The following is a 17,657-nucleotide window of genomic DNA, read 5'->3' on the forward strand; positions in this document are numbered from 1 at the left end:
TCGTTGTCCTGTTGGAAGGTGAACCTTCGCCCCAGTCTGAGGTCCTGAGCGCTCTGGAGCAGGTTTTCATCAAGGATATCTCTGTAGTTTGCTACATTCATCTTTCCATCAATCCTGACTAGTCTCCCAGTCCCTGCCACTGAAAAACATCCCCACCTTGCAGAGCCCATGCCTCGACGAATTTAGGCTGTTCTGAGGGCAAAAGGGGGAGGTACAGATTCAATATGAGGAAGGTGTTCTTAGTGTTTTGTGCCTTCAGTGTATGATTATGTTGCTAACTAGGGGCACGGAAGTTCAGTTTGAACAAAGTTGACCAGATGGTGACATAATCACATCGATATATACATAAAACAATTATTGAGGATTAACACAGTAACACACTAAGGCTTATTTTCGTTGCGCTCCTCAAATAGCCCTTTATCTGTTACTTATATCTGTTCAGCTCTTACGGTTAAATTGGGACGCAAGAAAGAGGTCATCGGGCAGGATACAAGATGGTGAAGCAAGCGCTGTTCAACCATGCAGAGGAATCTGGGGACAGTGGCATCACCTGCATGTCCACAGATACCAACCAAGGACATGTTAAACAATTATTGATTAACTGATTTTTGGATAGTTTACTAATATTTCACTTATGCTGTATCACACATTGTTTCCTTGAGATAATTCCAAATCCCTTTTTTCCACAGTGATTCTGTTTGCCAATGGAGACTCATGGATAGAGATGAGACACTTAGGAATGTGCAAGAAAGGGGCATTAGAGAAAATCATAGAGGAGATTCGTTACTTGGTTGAAGTATTTAAGAAACACAAGAATAACACTTACAAGCCTGCAGAGCATTGACTAAATTATAGCATGGTCTGATCATAATCTATCTAAGGCTACTATACCTGTCCTCATCCTGAGAGATGTTCCTCTATATTACACCCTCGTTAAAACACTGAATAGAACTGCAGACAAGGAGATAAATAATGAGGAACAACCTGTTTGGGCGATTAGGCAATAGCTCTGTGTGTTTGCTTCGTCTGTCAGAGGGTGCCTCTTACACCCCCCTATAGGTCAGGAATGGACATCCACGGCTCTTACTATTTCATGTTAGAGCAAATAGTATAAACAGTAGTAGAAGGATTAGATTTTATGTAAAGCTCTACCAAAATGTTACTCTGTTGTCTGCCTTTGTAACAGGTAAGATATTTGACACAACAGCCCCCCGTGAATTACGCTGCCTCCAACATAATCTCTGCCATTGTGTACGGCAGCAGATTTGAATTCTCTGACGTCCAGTTCCAAGGCATGGTGGACTACGCCAATGAGAGCCTACGCTTTACAGGTTCTGCCTCTATTCAGGTACTGTCTTCATATTCACTCTAAAGTTGTTATAGAATATAAGAATACTGTACTTAAAACCTTTTATTATTCACACTTACTTATTTGTATGGTGAGATAAACTGTACAACATGTTTCCATGGTTGGGCCCGTGGTCAAACAATCACAAGCCTAATGCTGAAAAATGTTGATAGCAAACAGAAGGATGTAAAGGAGTTGGTTAGTGGAATGATGGAGACTCCCAACCAGAAGGATGTAAAGGAGTTGGTTAGTGGAATGATGGAGACTCCCAACCAGAAGGATGTAAAGGAGTTGGTTAGTGGAATGATGGAGACTCCCAACCAGAAGGATGTAAAGGACTTGGTTAGTGGAATGATGGAGACTCCCAACCAGAAGGATGTAAAGGAGTTGGTTAGTGGAATTATGGAGACTCCCAACCAGAAGGATGTAAAGGAGTTGGTTAGTGGAATTATGGAGACTCCCAACCAGGAGGATGTAAAGGAGTTGGTCAGTGGAATGATGGAGACTCCCAACCAGGAGGATGTAAAGGAGTTGGTTAGTGGAATGATAGAGACTCCCAACCAGTAGGATGTAAAGGAGTTGGTTAGTGGAATGATGGAGACTCCCAACCAGTAGGATGTAAAGGAGTTGGTTAGTGAAATGATGGAGACTCCCAACCAGGAGGATGTAAAGGAGTTGGTTAGTGGAATGATGGAGACTCCCAACCTTCACATGTATAGAGGCTTTGTTCCTTGTTCAAAAGCAGAAAGCAAAGGTATGACAAGGTATGAATTTCACCACTTTTCAAACCTCATAGTCGTTACCATTTTTATGTCTCTGTGTCTCTGTGTCACGTATGAAGGAAGTTCGAGGTGGTGTCGTGAGCCAATGCTAACTAGCGTTAGCGCAATGATTGGAAGTCTATGGGTATCTATCGAGGCTTAACAGCTGTATGCTGTACCAAGGTTAGGCCTTAACTCACTCATACAGGCCATTGCTGGACATAAATGAAGGCCAAAACTATGGTAGCTGGACTAATATCTATCTATCCAGGCGAAGCGGTAGGCAGTGCTCGTAAAGGTGAAAGCTGCATAACAGAGGCCAAGAAAATAACAGTCTGCTCTTTAGCACTTTCTAGACAGGAAGCAAAACTCTGGAGTGGAGTTCGCCTAAATAGAGCAGATTCCTATTTCCTCCGCCTCCACTAGGCGTCATTCACATGCAGATATTCGTAAGAAAATACCCATAGACTTCCAGTCATTGAGCTAACGCTAGTTAGCATTGGCTTCCAAAATGACCCCTGACTTCCTTCAAGCATTGAAATATGTAGTTTTGATTACGTTCCTACACAATTTCCTGATTTCACTGACGGACCACTTAAAAGTTAAATCATAGTTACAAATCAATTTTTTACCCACTGATAGAACATAGGCTTTCACCAAATTGACAAGAGTTTCATGGTTTTTATTTCTGGGGGTGGATTATCCCATGTTACCCATGAGTTTGTGTCTTTCAGGAATCAGGAAATATGGACACACACTATCAAGAAAACAACCTGATATCTTCTGTGACCAACCTGTTTGCTGCTGGTACTGACACCACAAGGACAACCCTTCGATGGGGTCTGATGCTTATGGACAAGTACAACCATACATTGTAAATTCACGTAGGGACCTTTACTTTACTTGACACCCAGTGTCATAAGACGTTAATCTTTCTGGCGCAGGCGTTCCGCTAGCGACCCACCTCGACAACTGTTCGCTGCTCTGGCCCCCCAATGTTGGAACAAACTCCCTCACGACGCCAGGACAGCGGAGTCAATCACCACCTTCCGGAGACACCTGAAACCCCACCTCTTTAAGGAATACCTAGGATAGGATAAAGCAATCCTTCTGACCCCCCCCCCCCCCCCTTAAAAGATCTTGATGCACTATTGTAAAGTGGCTGTTCCACTGGATGTCATAAGGTGAATGCACCAATTTGTAAGTCGCTCTGGATAAGAGCGTCTGCTAAATGACTTAAATGTAAAATGTAAATGTAACATCCAGTGAAATTGAAGAGCGCCAAATTCAAAATACAGAAATAGTCATAATAAACATTCATAAAAAATACAAGTGTTATACATCGGCTTAAAGATGAACTTCTTGTTAATCCAGCCACTTTGTCAGATTTCAAAAAGGCTTTACGGCGAAAGCATACCATGCGATTATCTGAGGACAGCGCCCCGCTTACAAAAGCATTCAAACATTTTACAAACATGTAAAGGAATTACAAAAGTCAGAAACAGCGATAAAATTAATCACTTATCTTTGAAGATCTTCATATGGTTGCAGTCACAAGAGTCCCAGCTACATAATAAATTTTTGTTTTGTTTGATAAAATCCCTCTTTATATCCCAAAAACTCAGTTTTGTTGGCAGCTTTTGTTCAGTAATCCACTAGCTCAAAGGCAGTCAAAACATGCAGACGAATATATTCTAATAGTACTGGTAAAGTTTGTTGAAACATGTCAAACGATGTTAATAATTAATCCTCAGGTTGTCAATTGTCTAAATAATCCATAATATTTCAACCGGACAATAGCGTCTTCAATTGAAAGGAAAAACAACGAAGGGCATGCACTCGGTCATGCGCACAAACCAGCTCTGCATTCTTCCTCAGTCCACATACAGAAAGGTCTCCTTTTTCTTTACTTTTCAGAAAACAAGCCTGAAACAATGTCTAAAGACTGTTGACATCTAGTGGAAGCCATAGGAACTGCATTCTGGGTCCTAACCCATTAGATACTCTATAGGCTTTCAATTGAAAAAACACATATCAACAAAATCCCACTTCCTGGATGGATTTTCCTCAGGTTTTCACCTGCCATATCAGTTCTATTATACTCACAGACATTATTTGAACAGTTTTGGAAATGCATATCCTAGCTTCTGGGCCTGAGTAACAGGCAGTTTACTTTGAGCACGCTTCTCATCCAGACGTCGAAATACCGCCCCCAAGCCATAAGAAGATAAATTATTAAGACACGGTCATAACCTGTCATTATATGGTCATAACACTGTCATGACCCATTATTTACACCTGTTGTGACATATGCTGTGTTATTTTATGGCTGGTTATCCCAAAGTTACACTTTATATACATTATAGAAGGCTGAAATATAACAAAATAATTTGACATAAAAACACCGGATTTTCTGCGGCTTATTATGTTTATTAATTATGAAATCATGAAAAATATTGAAAACATTCCACCCATGAGGCCACTAGGTCATCTGACTGCAGGAAAGGTCTACACTGCATGAAAACCGTCCAAGACCTGTTATATAGTGACACAAAACATAGAGACAATTAAGGTGTTATTATCCATAAACATTTGGCAAGAGGCCAACCTTTTAGTGCAGGTCGTTGAACTGATACCAGGCTAAAGATCATTCAGATTAATGTTTCACCTCTGGGTTAAGGACCATACTCCTCAGTGAATTTCCTAAAAATAAAAATGTTGAAGTATTTAAGAAGTTATCCTTTTTAGATAAAACTATACTAAATATATTCACGTGTCACCAAATATTTGATTAAAACACTCTTTTTTGCAATGAAGGTCTACATTAGCCTCAACAGCACTCTGTAGGGTAGCGCTGTGGTGTAGCCGGAGGACAGCTAGCTTCCATCCTCCTCTGGGTACATTGACTTCCACAGTAATTGTGAAAAGTTCTGGAGGACATCTTCCAACCTGTCAGAGCTCTTGCAACATGAACTGACGTGTTGTCCACCCACTCAAAGGATCAGAGAACGAATATAGTACTAAAAGCATACGCTACAGCTAGCTAGCACTGCAGGGCATAAATTGTGGTGAGTAGTTGACTCAAAGAAAGCAAAAGACAATAGTTCAACAGATTAGAACAAATTAATTTCCTCCAAAACGAAGAAACAAGCGAGAGATAGTGAGATTGTCTATTTTAACTTTCAGTTTCACTTAGCTACTTACTGTAGCTAGCAAATGCAGCTAGCTAGTTTAGCCTACTCAAACACGCTGCTCAAACCGAAGGATGCTATGTTAGCTAGCTAGCTATGACTATCCAACACAACACTGGAGCTCTTCAAAGTCAAGGTAAGCTTTTGGTTTAACTAATTTATTGCCACCGGGGCCCGCCGGTGTAAGTGCTAAACTGCTTACTGACTGTACACTGTAACGTTACTGCATGATTGTAGCATGTTTACTAACACGTTCATTCTATTAGCTATTTTGACTATGACGTTACTTTAGCTAAAATGTTGACAACGATGTAGGCTGTGTGTAGTGGTTATGATATGGTTTGGATTGGATTTTTTTCTTTACCTGGTCACATACAGCTGATGTGTTGTGCGTTGAAGTCCACAAGCGAAGAGAACATTTGAGATGAGGGGAGCACATAGATGCGATAAAGAATACAATGTGACTGCTATGAAAGTGAACTGTGTTTAGCATGATCAGGGGTGTATTCATTCCCCCGATTCTGTTCAAAAACGTTTCTTAAATGGAAGCAAACAGAATGAAACGAGGATAAACATACCGGAATTTGTCCAATAGAAACTCTGGTTTACAACTTTTGGACTAATGATTACACCCTAGATCAGAGTGTAAAAGGCAGTATTGAATGTGTCACTGTCTGTCACCTCAAAATTGTATGCAACAGTACTCTTCTTGCGTTGTGTACAATCAATCATCGACACAAACTCCAACTTGTAGCACCAGTCATGGAGCTTTACTCTGATAGAAACAGCACAAAATTTCACGTCATGCAATGCACGGCTCACCATCCAACTCTGCACTCACGCACGCTGGTTTGGTGCTTGTTCACTGGGCAATGTAGTTACCAAAATAATACAACAATTACAATATACAATATAATATTTTGAACAATGTACCTGATAGAAACAGCACAAAATTGCACGTCATGCAATGCATGGCTCACCATCCAACTCTGCACTCACACACTGTACAAAATATACGAACCCCCCCACCAGACACAGTAAGTCTAAATCCCTGCTAGTATTAGCAGGAATTCTCTACAACAAAATGCACAACAAATATTTAACAAAAAACGCTGCATCTTGTGTGATGTTCGAATAACATTGTACATTTAAATCATCACTTGGGAGTATAAAAATCACTCTTGACCTACAGTGCTTTGCAACCAACAACTTACCGCTGGTTTGGTGCTTGTTCACTGGGACGATTCTAACTGAAACATCCTCCCTCATAAGCAAGCCAAGCAAACCAGCCAATAAGATGCCATGTTGAGTAGGTGAAGGCAAGACAAAACTAAAACCAAAAACCCATTGGCTTAACCTGTTAGGCGGGCTCTCCCGACGTCGGTACAAATATGACAACATCCAGCTCATGTGCAGGGCGCGAAATTCAAAAGCTATTTTTTAAAAATATTTAACTTTCACACATTAACAAGTCCAATACAGCATTTGAAAGATAAACATCTTGTCAATCCAGCCAACATGTCCGATTTTTTAAATGTTTTACAGAGAAAACACCACATATATTTATGTTAGCTCACCACCAAATACAAAAGTGGACAGACACGTATGATTATGATTATGATGTATGAATTATGATTCAAGTAGCATGCACAAGCCAACCTAAATAACCTAAAACCAACCTAAAGAACCTAGAAAAAACTACCTCAGATGACAGTCCTATAACATGTTACACAATAAATCTATGTTTTGTTCATTAAATGTGCATATTTTAGCTATAAATCAGTTTTACATTACTGCTCCCATCATTGCTACAGCATAGCTACAGTCTGAAATCAGACGGGAGTAGCCAGAGAAAATACAGACACCAACGTCAACTACTAATTACACCTCATAAAACATTTCAGAAAAACATATGGTGGATAGCTAATGAAAGACAAATATCGTGTGAATAGAGCCAATATTTCCGATTTTTGAAGTGTTTTACAGCGAAAACACAATATATCGTTATATTAGCTTACAACATTAGCTAGCATACGGCAGCATTGATTCTAGTCAAGCGCTAGCATAGCACAGTTCGACAGATATATGAAAAAGCATCCCAAATTGGGTCCTTATCTTTGTTGATCTTCCATCAGAATGTTGTAACGGGGTCCATTGTCCAGTAAAGTCTTTAGTTGGGTTCCAGAACAAAATATTTTCCTCTTTGGTTAGCAAGCACAACGGCCGTGCGGCGCTAATCTGTCTTTCTTCAAAAAATTCTTCCGTCGCATGACATCTAAAGTCCAGAATAAATTGCAATAATATAATTAAAGTATATTGAAAAAACATACTTTAGGATGATTTTGTGACATGTATCAAATAATATCGTAGGCAGAGGTCATATTCACCTTTAACGAGCAGATTCCAGGAGCCGAGTCCAGATTCTGCCTCGCGCCCGGAAAAAAAATTAAACTGCGCAGGTCTCACAAGAAGATGTGGTATTCAGTCCATGGAAGAGATATTCGACTCCTTTCAACTCTCACTTCCGCATTACACCCAGATGAAGGCGTATGACGTGTTTCTACGGTCCTAAGTGTCATGACCTTGTATAGACAAGGTCTTAAAGAGACACATCGCATTTTGGAAATCTCAATTCGGCTGGGAAAATGGCTGTAAAAATAGTTCTGTTCCACTTAGAGAAATAATTCAAACGTTTTTAGAAACTATAGACTGTTATCTATCCAATAGTAGTAAATATATGCATATTGTAAAATCAAAAATTTCTTAAGAGGCCGTTTGAGAATGTGCACATATTTTCCAGTTTTTTCAATATTCACCCTGCAGCCTGAAGAAGTTTTAACATAAAGTGGCAAGGGGAATCACCAATATAGCCCTGTTACACACCTACGTTGTAAACTTGAATTTTAAAAAGTCAGCCTCCCTCCTCTTAAATGACACTGACCGGCACTGATAAAAACCCACCCGAGACCTGTTACATAGTGACACAAAGCACAGAGACACTTAAGGTGTTGTTAGCAGTAAACATTGGCAAGAGGCCAACCTGAAACACAGGTCACTGAACAGATACCAGGGTAAAGATCATTCAGATTCATGTTTCAACACTGGGTTATTGCTCATTTTCCCCCAACATCGGACACCCCCTAAATTTGGACACTCTCTGGCAATTGGAGAACTAAATCACCTCGAGCTCAACATTTAAATGGACTGGAAAATAATGGTAAATTTTGCCACTCAAGACACCCTTCTAGCTAGCTGATTTTCACTGCAATTTATGGAAGATAAATTCGGTTTTGAGAGTTTTCAAAAAAGTAATATACATGCACATTTTGTGGGACACGGTGTATATTATTGTCACGATCGTCTTGAGGACAATGAGTGGACCAAGGCGCAGCGTGTGAAAAATACATCTTCTTTTTTTGGAAGACTAAAACGAACGAAAACAAAACATCAAACAGACGAACGTGAAGCTATAAAAGACTAAGTGCTAACATGCAACATAGACATAGACAAGTACCCACAAAAGCCTACTGCCTGTGGCTGCCTTAAATATGGCTCCCAATCAGAGACAATGAATGACAGCTGTCTCTGATTGAGAACCATTCAGGCAACCATAGACATACCTAGACACCTACACTCAAACCCACCTACTCTACCTAAACCCCCTATACCATACAACCACCCAAGACGAGACAAAAACACACAAACATCCCCCCTGTCACACCCTGCCCTAACCAAACTATTACAGAAAACAAAGATAACAAAGGCCAGGGCGTGACAGTACCCCCCCCCCCCCCCCAAAAGTGCGGACTCCGGACGCAAAACCTGACACAGAAGGGGAGGGTCCGGGGTGGACCTTATTATGGCGGCGGCTCGGGTGCGGGACTTGGCCCCCACTCCACCATTGTCAATACCCGCTTTGGTGGCTCTGGTAGATCCTGGCTGACTGGCGGCTCTGGTAGATCCTGGCTGACTGGCGGCTCTGGCAGATCCTGGCTGGCTGACGGCTCTGGCCGATCCTGGCTGGCTGACGGCTCTAGCCGATCCTGGCTGGCTGACGGCTCTGGCCGGTCATGGCTGGCTGACGGCTCTGGCCGGTCATGGCTGGCTGACGGCTCCGGCCGGTCATGGCTGGATGACGGCTCTGGCCGGTCATGGCTGGATGACGGCTCTGGCCGGTCATGGCTGGATGACGGCTCTGGCGGCTCCTGTCTGGCGGAAGGCTCTGGCGGCTCCTGTCTGGCGGAAGGCTCTGGCGGCTCCTGTCTGGCGGAAGGCTCTGGCGGCTCCTGACTGGCGGACGGCTCTGGCGGCTCCTGACTGGCGGACGGCTCTGGCGGCTCCTGACTGGCGGACGGCTCTGAAGGCTCAGGACAGACGGGCGGCTTTGAAGGCTCAGGACAGACGGGCGGCTTTGAAGGCTCAGGACAGACGGGCGGCTTTGAAGGCGCCGGAAATACCGGACCGTGCAGGCGTACTGGCTCCCTTGAGCACTGAGCCTGCCCAACCTTACCTGGTTGTATGCTCCCCGTAGCCCGACCAATGCGGGGAGGTGGAATAACCCGCACTGGGCTGTGTAGGCGAACCGGGGACACCATGCGTAAGGCTGGTGCCATGTATGCCGGCCCGAGGAGACGCACTGGAGGCCAGATGCGTTGGGCCGGCTTCATGACATCCGGCTCAATACTCAATCTAGCCCGGCCGATACGAGGAGCTGGTATGTACCGCACCAGGCTATGCACACGTACAGGAGACACCATGCGCTCTGCCGCATAACACGGTGTCTGCCCGTACTCCCGCTCTCCACGGTAAGCATGGGAAGTGGGCACAGGTCTCCTACCTGACTTCGCCACACTATCCTTTACCCCCCCCCCCCCCCCCTAATACATTTTTGGGGTTTCTTCAGGGGCTTCCAGCCACGCCTCCGTGCTGCCTCCTCATACCACCACCTCTCGGCTTTAGCTGCCTCCAGCTCTTCACGAGGGCGGCGATATTCTCCAGGTTGAGCTCAAGGTCCCTTACCATCCAATTCGTCCTCCCATGTCCAGAAATCCTGTGTAGGTTGTTCCTGCTGCTGCTTGACACGCTGCTTGGTCCTTCTTTGGTGGGTAGTTCTGTCACGATCGTCTTGAGGACAATGAGTGGACCAAGGCGCAGCGTATGAAAAATACATCTTCTTTTATTGGAAGACTAAAACGAACGAAAACAAAACAACAAACAGACTAACGTGAAGCTATAAAAGACTAAGTGCTAACATGCAACATAGACATAGACAACTACCCACAAAAGCCTACTGCCTATGGCTGCCTTAAATATGGCTCCCAATCAGAGACAATGAATGACAGCTGTCTCTGATTGAGAACCATTCAGGCAACCATAGACATACCTAGACACCTACACTCAAACACAAACCCATCTACTCTACCTAAACCCCCTATACCATACAACCACCCAAGACTAGACAAAAACACACAAACATCCCCCCTGTCACACGCTGACCTAACCAAACTATTACAGAAAACAAAGATAACAAAGGCCAGGGCATGACAATTATGCGACAGACCACATATACTGTTTTACCTCTGAAATATAGCTAACCGATTTTAGGCAACTAATTTTTGTTTTAACCGGAAAGCTAGCCAACTAGTCAACACTTCGGACGTGAGGTTGGTGTCTCTTTTTTGAACAAAATTGTCAGGTGGCAAATAACTGGGGACCGTATGCCTACATTACGGGACACATTTCGTTTGCTAAACCACTTATCAGAAAGCTGATACTAGTATATTTCCACTGAAATGTCAAGCATGCTAATTGGTAACCCGTTAGCTAACATTTTTACGACACCTATAATCACAAATCATTGACAGTTTGATCACAAGATAACACTGTTGAATGTAATATATTTCTTAAATGCTGTTGAATATGCCTATAATACGGGGTGCTACGCTGGTAACATTGGCACTTCCTGTCTTTTTTCCAGACCGGTTCCCAGAAGAGATGAGCAGGGTCATAGGAAGTCGTCAGGCCTTGGTAGAGGACAGGAAGAACCTGCCCTACACTGATGCAGTGATCCATTGCTTTGCAAAGTCTGATTAAGGACATTATTCAGTTGTACATGTACATACATGTCTACCTTGGTAACCTCATTGCTGCTATCCCTGCATTTCAGGTGTATACTCTACCTGTTCAATGACAGTCAAGTTGAATCTAATGTTTTTTTATTTTTTATTTCACCTTTATTTAACCAGGTAGGCTAGTTGAGAACAAGCTCTCATTTGCAACTGCGACCTGGCCAAGATAAAGCATAGCAGTGTGAACAGACAACAACACAGAGTTACACATGGAGTAAACAATATACAAGTCAATAACATGGTAGAAAAAAGAGAATCTATATACAATGTGTGCAAAAGGCATGAGGTAGGCAATAAATCGAATAATTACAATTTAGCAGATTAACACTGGAGTGATAAATCATCAGATGATCATGTGCAAGAAGAGATACTGGTGTGCAAAAGAGCAGAAAAGTAAATAAATAAAAGCAGTATGGGGGTGAGGTAGGTAAATTGGGTGGGTAGTTTACAGATGGACTATGTACAGCTGCAGCGATCGGTTAGCTGCTCGGATAGCAGATTTTTAAAGTTGTTGAGGGAGATAAAAGTCTCCAACTTCAGAGATTTTTGCAATTCGTTCCAGTCGCAGGCAGCAGAGAACTGGAAGGAAAGGCGTCCAAATGAGGTTTTGGCTTTAGGGATGATCAGTGAGATACACCTGCTGGAGCGCGTGCTACGGGTGGGTGTAGCCATCGTGACCAGTGAACTGAGATAAGGCGGCACTTTACCTAGCATAGCCTTGTAGATGACCTGGAGCCAGTGGGTCTGACGACGAACATGTAGCGAGGGCCAGCCGACTAGGGCATACAGGTCGCAGTGGTGGGTCTTATAAGGTGCTTTAGTAACAAAACGGATGGCACTGTGATAAACTGCATCCAGTTTGCTGAGTAGAGTATTGGAAGCTATTTTGTAGATGACATCGCCGAAGTCGAGGATCGGTAGGATAGTCAGTTTTACTAGGGTAAGTTTGGCGGCGTGAGTGAAGGAGGCTTTGTTCCGGAATAGAAAGCCGACTCTAGATTTGATTTTGGATTGGAGATGTTTGATATGAGTCTGGAAGGAGAGTTTGCAGTCTAGCCAGACACCTAGGTACTTATAGATGTCCACATATTCTAGGTCGGAACCGTCCAGGGTGGTGATGCTAGTCGGGCGTGCGGGTGCAGGCAGCGAACGGTTGAAAAGCATGCATTTGGTTTTACTAGCGTTTAAGAGCAGTTGGAGGCCACGGAAGGAGTGTTGTATGGCATTGAAGCTCGTTTGGAGGTTAGATAGCACAGTGTCCAGGGAAGGGCCGGAAGTATACAGAATGGTGTCGTCTGCGTAGAGGTGGATCAGGGAATCGCCCGCAGCAAGAGCAACATCATTGATGTATACAGAGAAAAGAGTCGGCCCGAGAATTGAACCCTGTGGTACCCCCATAGAGACTGCCAGAGGACCGGACAACATGCCCTCCGATTTGACACACTGAACTCTGTCTGCAAAGTAGTTGGTGAACCAGGCAAGGCAGTCATTAGAAAAACCGAGGCTATTGAGTCTGCCGATAAGAATATGGTGATTGACAGAGTCGAAAGCCTTGGCCAGGTCGATGAAGACGGCTGCACAGTAATGTCTTTTATCGATGGCGGTTATGATATCGTTTAGTACCTTGAGCGTGGCTGAGGTGCACCCGTGACCGGCTCGGAAACCGGATTGCACAGCGGAGAAGGTACGGTGGGATTCGAGATGGTCAGTGATCTATTTGTTGACTTGGCTTTCGAAGACTTTAGCTAGGCAGGGCAGGATGGATATAGATCTGTAACAGTTTGGGTCCAGGGTGTCTCCCCCTTTGAAGAGGGGGATGACAGCGGCAGCTTTCCAATCCTTGGGGATCTCAGATGATACGAAGGAGAGGTTGAACAGGCTGGTAATAGGGGGTGCGACAATGGCGGCGGACAGTTTCAGAAATAGGGGGTCCAGATTGTCAAGCCCAGCTGATTTGTATGGGTCCAGGTTTTCCAGCTCTTTCAGAACATCTGCTATCTGGATATGGGTAAAGGAGAAGCTGGGGAGGCTTGGGCGAGTAGCAGCGGGGGGGAGCGGGGCTGTTGGCCAAGGTTGGAGTTGCCAGGTGGAAGGCATGGCCAGCCATTGAGAAATGTTTGTTCGAGTTTTCGATTATCACTCAGTGGTGACCGTGTTATCTAGCCTCAGTGCAGTGGGCAGCTGGGAGGAGGTGCTCTTGTTTTCCATGGACTTTACAGTATCCCAGAACTTTTAGGAGTTAGAGCTACAGGATGCAAATTTCTGCTTGAAAAAGCTGGCCTTTGCTTTCCTGACTGACTGCGTGTATTGGTTCCTGACTTCCCTGAAAAGTTGCATATCGCGGGGGCTCTTCGATGCTATTGCAGTTCGCCACAGGATGTTTTTGTGCTGGTCGAGGGCAGTCAGGTCTGGAGTGAACCAAGGGCTATATCTGTTCTTGGTTCTGCATTTTTTGAACGGAGCATGCTTGTCTAATATGGTGAGGAAGTAACTTTTAAAGAATGACCAGGCATCCTCAACTGACGGGATGAGGTCAATATCCTTCCAGGGTACCCGGGCCAGGTCGATTAGAAAGGCCTGCTCGCAGAAGTGTTTTAGGGAGCGTTTGACAGTGATGAGGGGTGGTCGTTTGACCGTGGACCCGTGGCGGATACAGGCAACGAGGCAGTGATCGCTGAGATCTTGATTGAAGACAGCAGAGGTGTATTTGGAGGGCAAGTTGGTCAGGATAATGTCTATTAGGGTGCCCATGTTTACGGATTTAGGGTTGTACCTGGTGGGTTCCTTGATGATTTGTGTGAGATTGAGGGCATCAAGCTTAGATTGTAGGACTGCCGGGGTGTTAAGCATATCCCAGTTTAGGTCACCTAACAGAACAAACTCTGAAGCTAGATGGGGAGCGATCAATTCACAGATGGTGTCCAGGGCACAGCTGGGAGCTGAGGGGGGTCGGTAGCAGGCGGCAACAGTGAGAGACTTATTTCTGGAGAGATTAATTTTTAAAATTAGAAGTTCGAACTGTTTGGGCATAGACTTGGAAAGTATGACAGAACTTTGCAGGCGATCTCTGCAGTAGATTGCAACTCCTCCCCCTTTGGCAGTTCTATCTTGACGGAAAGTGTTATAGTTGGGTATGGAAATCTCAGAGTTTTTGGTGGCCTTCTTAAGCCAGGATTCAGACACGGCAAGGACATCAGGGTTGGCAGAGTGTGCTAAAGCGGTGAGTAAGGCAAACTTAGGGAGGAGGCTTCTGATGTTGACATGCATGAGGCCAAGGCTTTTTTGATCACAGAAGTCAACAAATGAGGGTGACTGGGGACATGCAGGGCCTGGGTTTACCTCCACATCACCCGAGGAACAGAGGAGTAGTAGGATGAGGGTGCGGCTAAAGGCTATAAAAACTGGTCGCCTAGAGCGTTGGGGACAAGGAATAAAAGGAGCAGATTTATGGGCGTGGTAGAATAGATTCTGGGCATAATGTGCAGACCAGGGTATGGTGTGGCACGGGTACAGCGGAGGCAAGCCCAGGCACTGGGTGATGATAAGAGAGGTTGTATCTCTGGACATGCTGGTCTCAATGGGTGAGGTCACCGCATGTGTGGGGGGTGGGACAAAGGAGGTATCAGAGGTACAGAGAGTGGAACTACGGGGTCCATTGCAAACCAAAACAATGATAACTAGCCTGAACAACAGTATGCAAGGCATATTGATATTTGAGAGAGACATACAATAAGGCATAAAGTGATTGCAGGTCATGATTGGGAGAGCTAGCTAAAACAACAGGTGAGATAACAGCAGCTAGTCAGCTAACACAGCAACAGAAGGTAAAAATGGCGACGACTGGGCAGAGAGGGTCGGATTAACTACACACAGATCCTGAGTTAAGGCACAGAGCCGACAGATAAAACACAAATAAACAGAATGGAGTACCATGAATTAATGGACAGTCAAGCAGGCATCAGCTATGTAGCCAAGTGATCATAGTGTCCAGGGGGCAGCCGTAGATGGAGCAGTGAGGCCTCCACTAAGCTAGCACGCGTTTAAAGTTAATAGCCCGGGGGGTGGTCTGCTCAGACGGAGGGGGTCTGCTCAGACGGAGGCCGGTTGAGGGCACCGGTTGAGGGCACGTCTGCAGACCAGACGTGGTCGTGTCGACAGAGAATCCAAGCCGGATAGCGATGGCGAAAGAGAGGTTGTGAATTGTAGAATTGTGTTTGCTAACTGGTGCTAGCTTCCTGGCTGCGCTAGCTGCAAGATAAGCTATCAGTTAGCAGACCGGGGCAGGCAAGTTAGCCTTTGGGGGACGCCGCGATGGGGGGGGGAGTCTGTTTTTGCCTCTTCGTGCGGTGACGTCGATAGACCAGTCGTGGAATTAGTAGGGTTCCAGGTAGCTCTAGGTAGCTAACAGGCCTAGTAGGTTAGCAGAATGGGCCTTCAGCGGGCGTCACGCCTGAGGGGCCTGTTGGAGTCCTCGGGCAGATTATGTCGGTATTCCAGTCATAGAGGATCGGCGGGGTTCCGTGCTCCGTACCGGCAGTAAAGGGGTCCGGATATTGTAGCCCAGGAGTGGGCTTCAGTGGTAGCACAGGAGCCCTAGCCGGGCTAGCTTCAGGCTAATTGATGCTTGCTCCGGGATGGAAACGCTAGCCAGGAGTGGTCACCTGGGATTGTGGTTAGCTAGTTGCGATATATATAATCTAATGAAACCCATAGACTTGCCAACATTGTACCCATGTCCATCCCTCACACCACCAGCCGAGACGTCATCTTCCAAGGCAAGACTGAATCGTTGACCATAACAGTTCCCTTTTGATGTTATATGTTATAAGAGTTTGCAGTTTTTTTTATTGTTATTGCAGATTGAAACAATGTATTTTGAATAACATATGTGAATGAGCTGTAAGTCACTTTGGATAAAAGCATCTGCTCAAGCTGTAAATATGTATGCTGTTTGATTTCAAATCAAATCAAATTTTATTTGTCACTTGCATAGAATGCAAGAGGTGTAGACCTTAACGTGAAATTGATTTAACTTCTTATAGCTGGGTGGCAGTATTGAGTAACTTGGATGAAAAGGTGCCCAGAGTAAACTGCATGCTACTCAGGCTTAGAGGCTAAGATATGCATAGAGATGTGGATGGCAAACACTCTGAAGTTTCTAAAACTGTTTGAATGATGTCTGTGAGTATAACAGAACTCATATGGCAGGCAAAAACCTGAGAAAAAATCCAACCAGGAAGTGGGAAATCTGAGGTTTGTAGCTTTGCCTATCCAATATACAGTGGGATATTGGTCATATTGCACTTCCTAAAGCTTCCACTAGATGTCAACAGTAATGAGTTTGAAGAGGCGCTGTTGTGCCTTCTTCACCACGCTGTCTGTGTGGGTGGACCATTTCAGTTTGTCCGTGATGTGTACGCCGAGGAACTTAAAACTTTCCACCTTCTCCACTACTGTCCTGTCGATGTGGATAGGGGGGTGCTCCCTCTGCTCCCCCTGCTGACGTTGATTGTGAGTTTATTTTCCTGACACCACACTCCGAGGGCCCTCACCTCCTCCCTGTAGGCCGTCTCGTCGTTGTTGGTAATCAAGCCTACCACTGTAGTGTCGTCTGCAAACTTGATGATTGAGTTGGAGGCGTGCATGGCCACGCAGTCATGGGTGAACAGGGAGTACAGGAGAGGGCTGAGAACGCAACCTTGTGGGACCACAGTGTTGAGGATCAGCGGGGTGGAGATGTTGTTTCCTACACTCACCATCTGGGGGCGTCCCGTCAGAAAGTCCAGGACACAGTTGCACAGGGCGGGGTCGAGACCCAGGGCCTCAAGCTTAATGACGAGTTTGGAGGGTACAATGGTGGTAAATGCTGAGCTGTAGTCAATTAACAGCATTCTTACATAGGTATTCCTCTTGACCAGATGGGTTAGGGAATTATGCAGTGTGATTATGATTGCGTCGTCTGTGGACTTATTGGGGCGGTAAGCAAATTGGAGTGGGTCTAGGGTATCAGGTAGGGTGGAGGTGATATGATCCTTGACTAGTCTCTCAAAGCACTTCATGATGACAGAAGTGAGTGCTACGGGGCGATAGTTGTTTAGCTCGGTTACCTTAGCTTTCTTGGGAACAGGAAAATTAAAAAACGAAATACTGCATAGTTTCCTAAGAACGCAAAGCGAGGCGGCCATCTCTGTCGGCGCCGGATGAAACACAACTATCAGTTGTGATAATG

At 44.8% G+C, this 17,657-nt stretch overlaps 1 pseudogene; it reads left to right on the forward strand.

Annotated features, from left to right (window-relative positions):
• Positions 1-494: 494 nt before the first annotated feature.
• On the forward strand, positions 495-16,292 carry LOC129829679 (cytochrome P450 2K1-like; annotated as a pseudogene).
• The last annotated feature ends 1,365 nt before the right edge of the window (positions 16,293-17,657 follow it).

The sequence above is a fragment of the Salvelinus fontinalis genome, chromosome 31 (assembly GCF_029448725.1).
Source record: "Salvelinus fontinalis isolate EN_2023a chromosome 31, ASM2944872v1, whole genome shotgun sequence".
NCBI classification, from domain to species: domain Eukaryota; kingdom Metazoa; phylum Chordata; class Actinopteri; order Salmoniformes; family Salmonidae; genus Salvelinus; species Salvelinus fontinalis.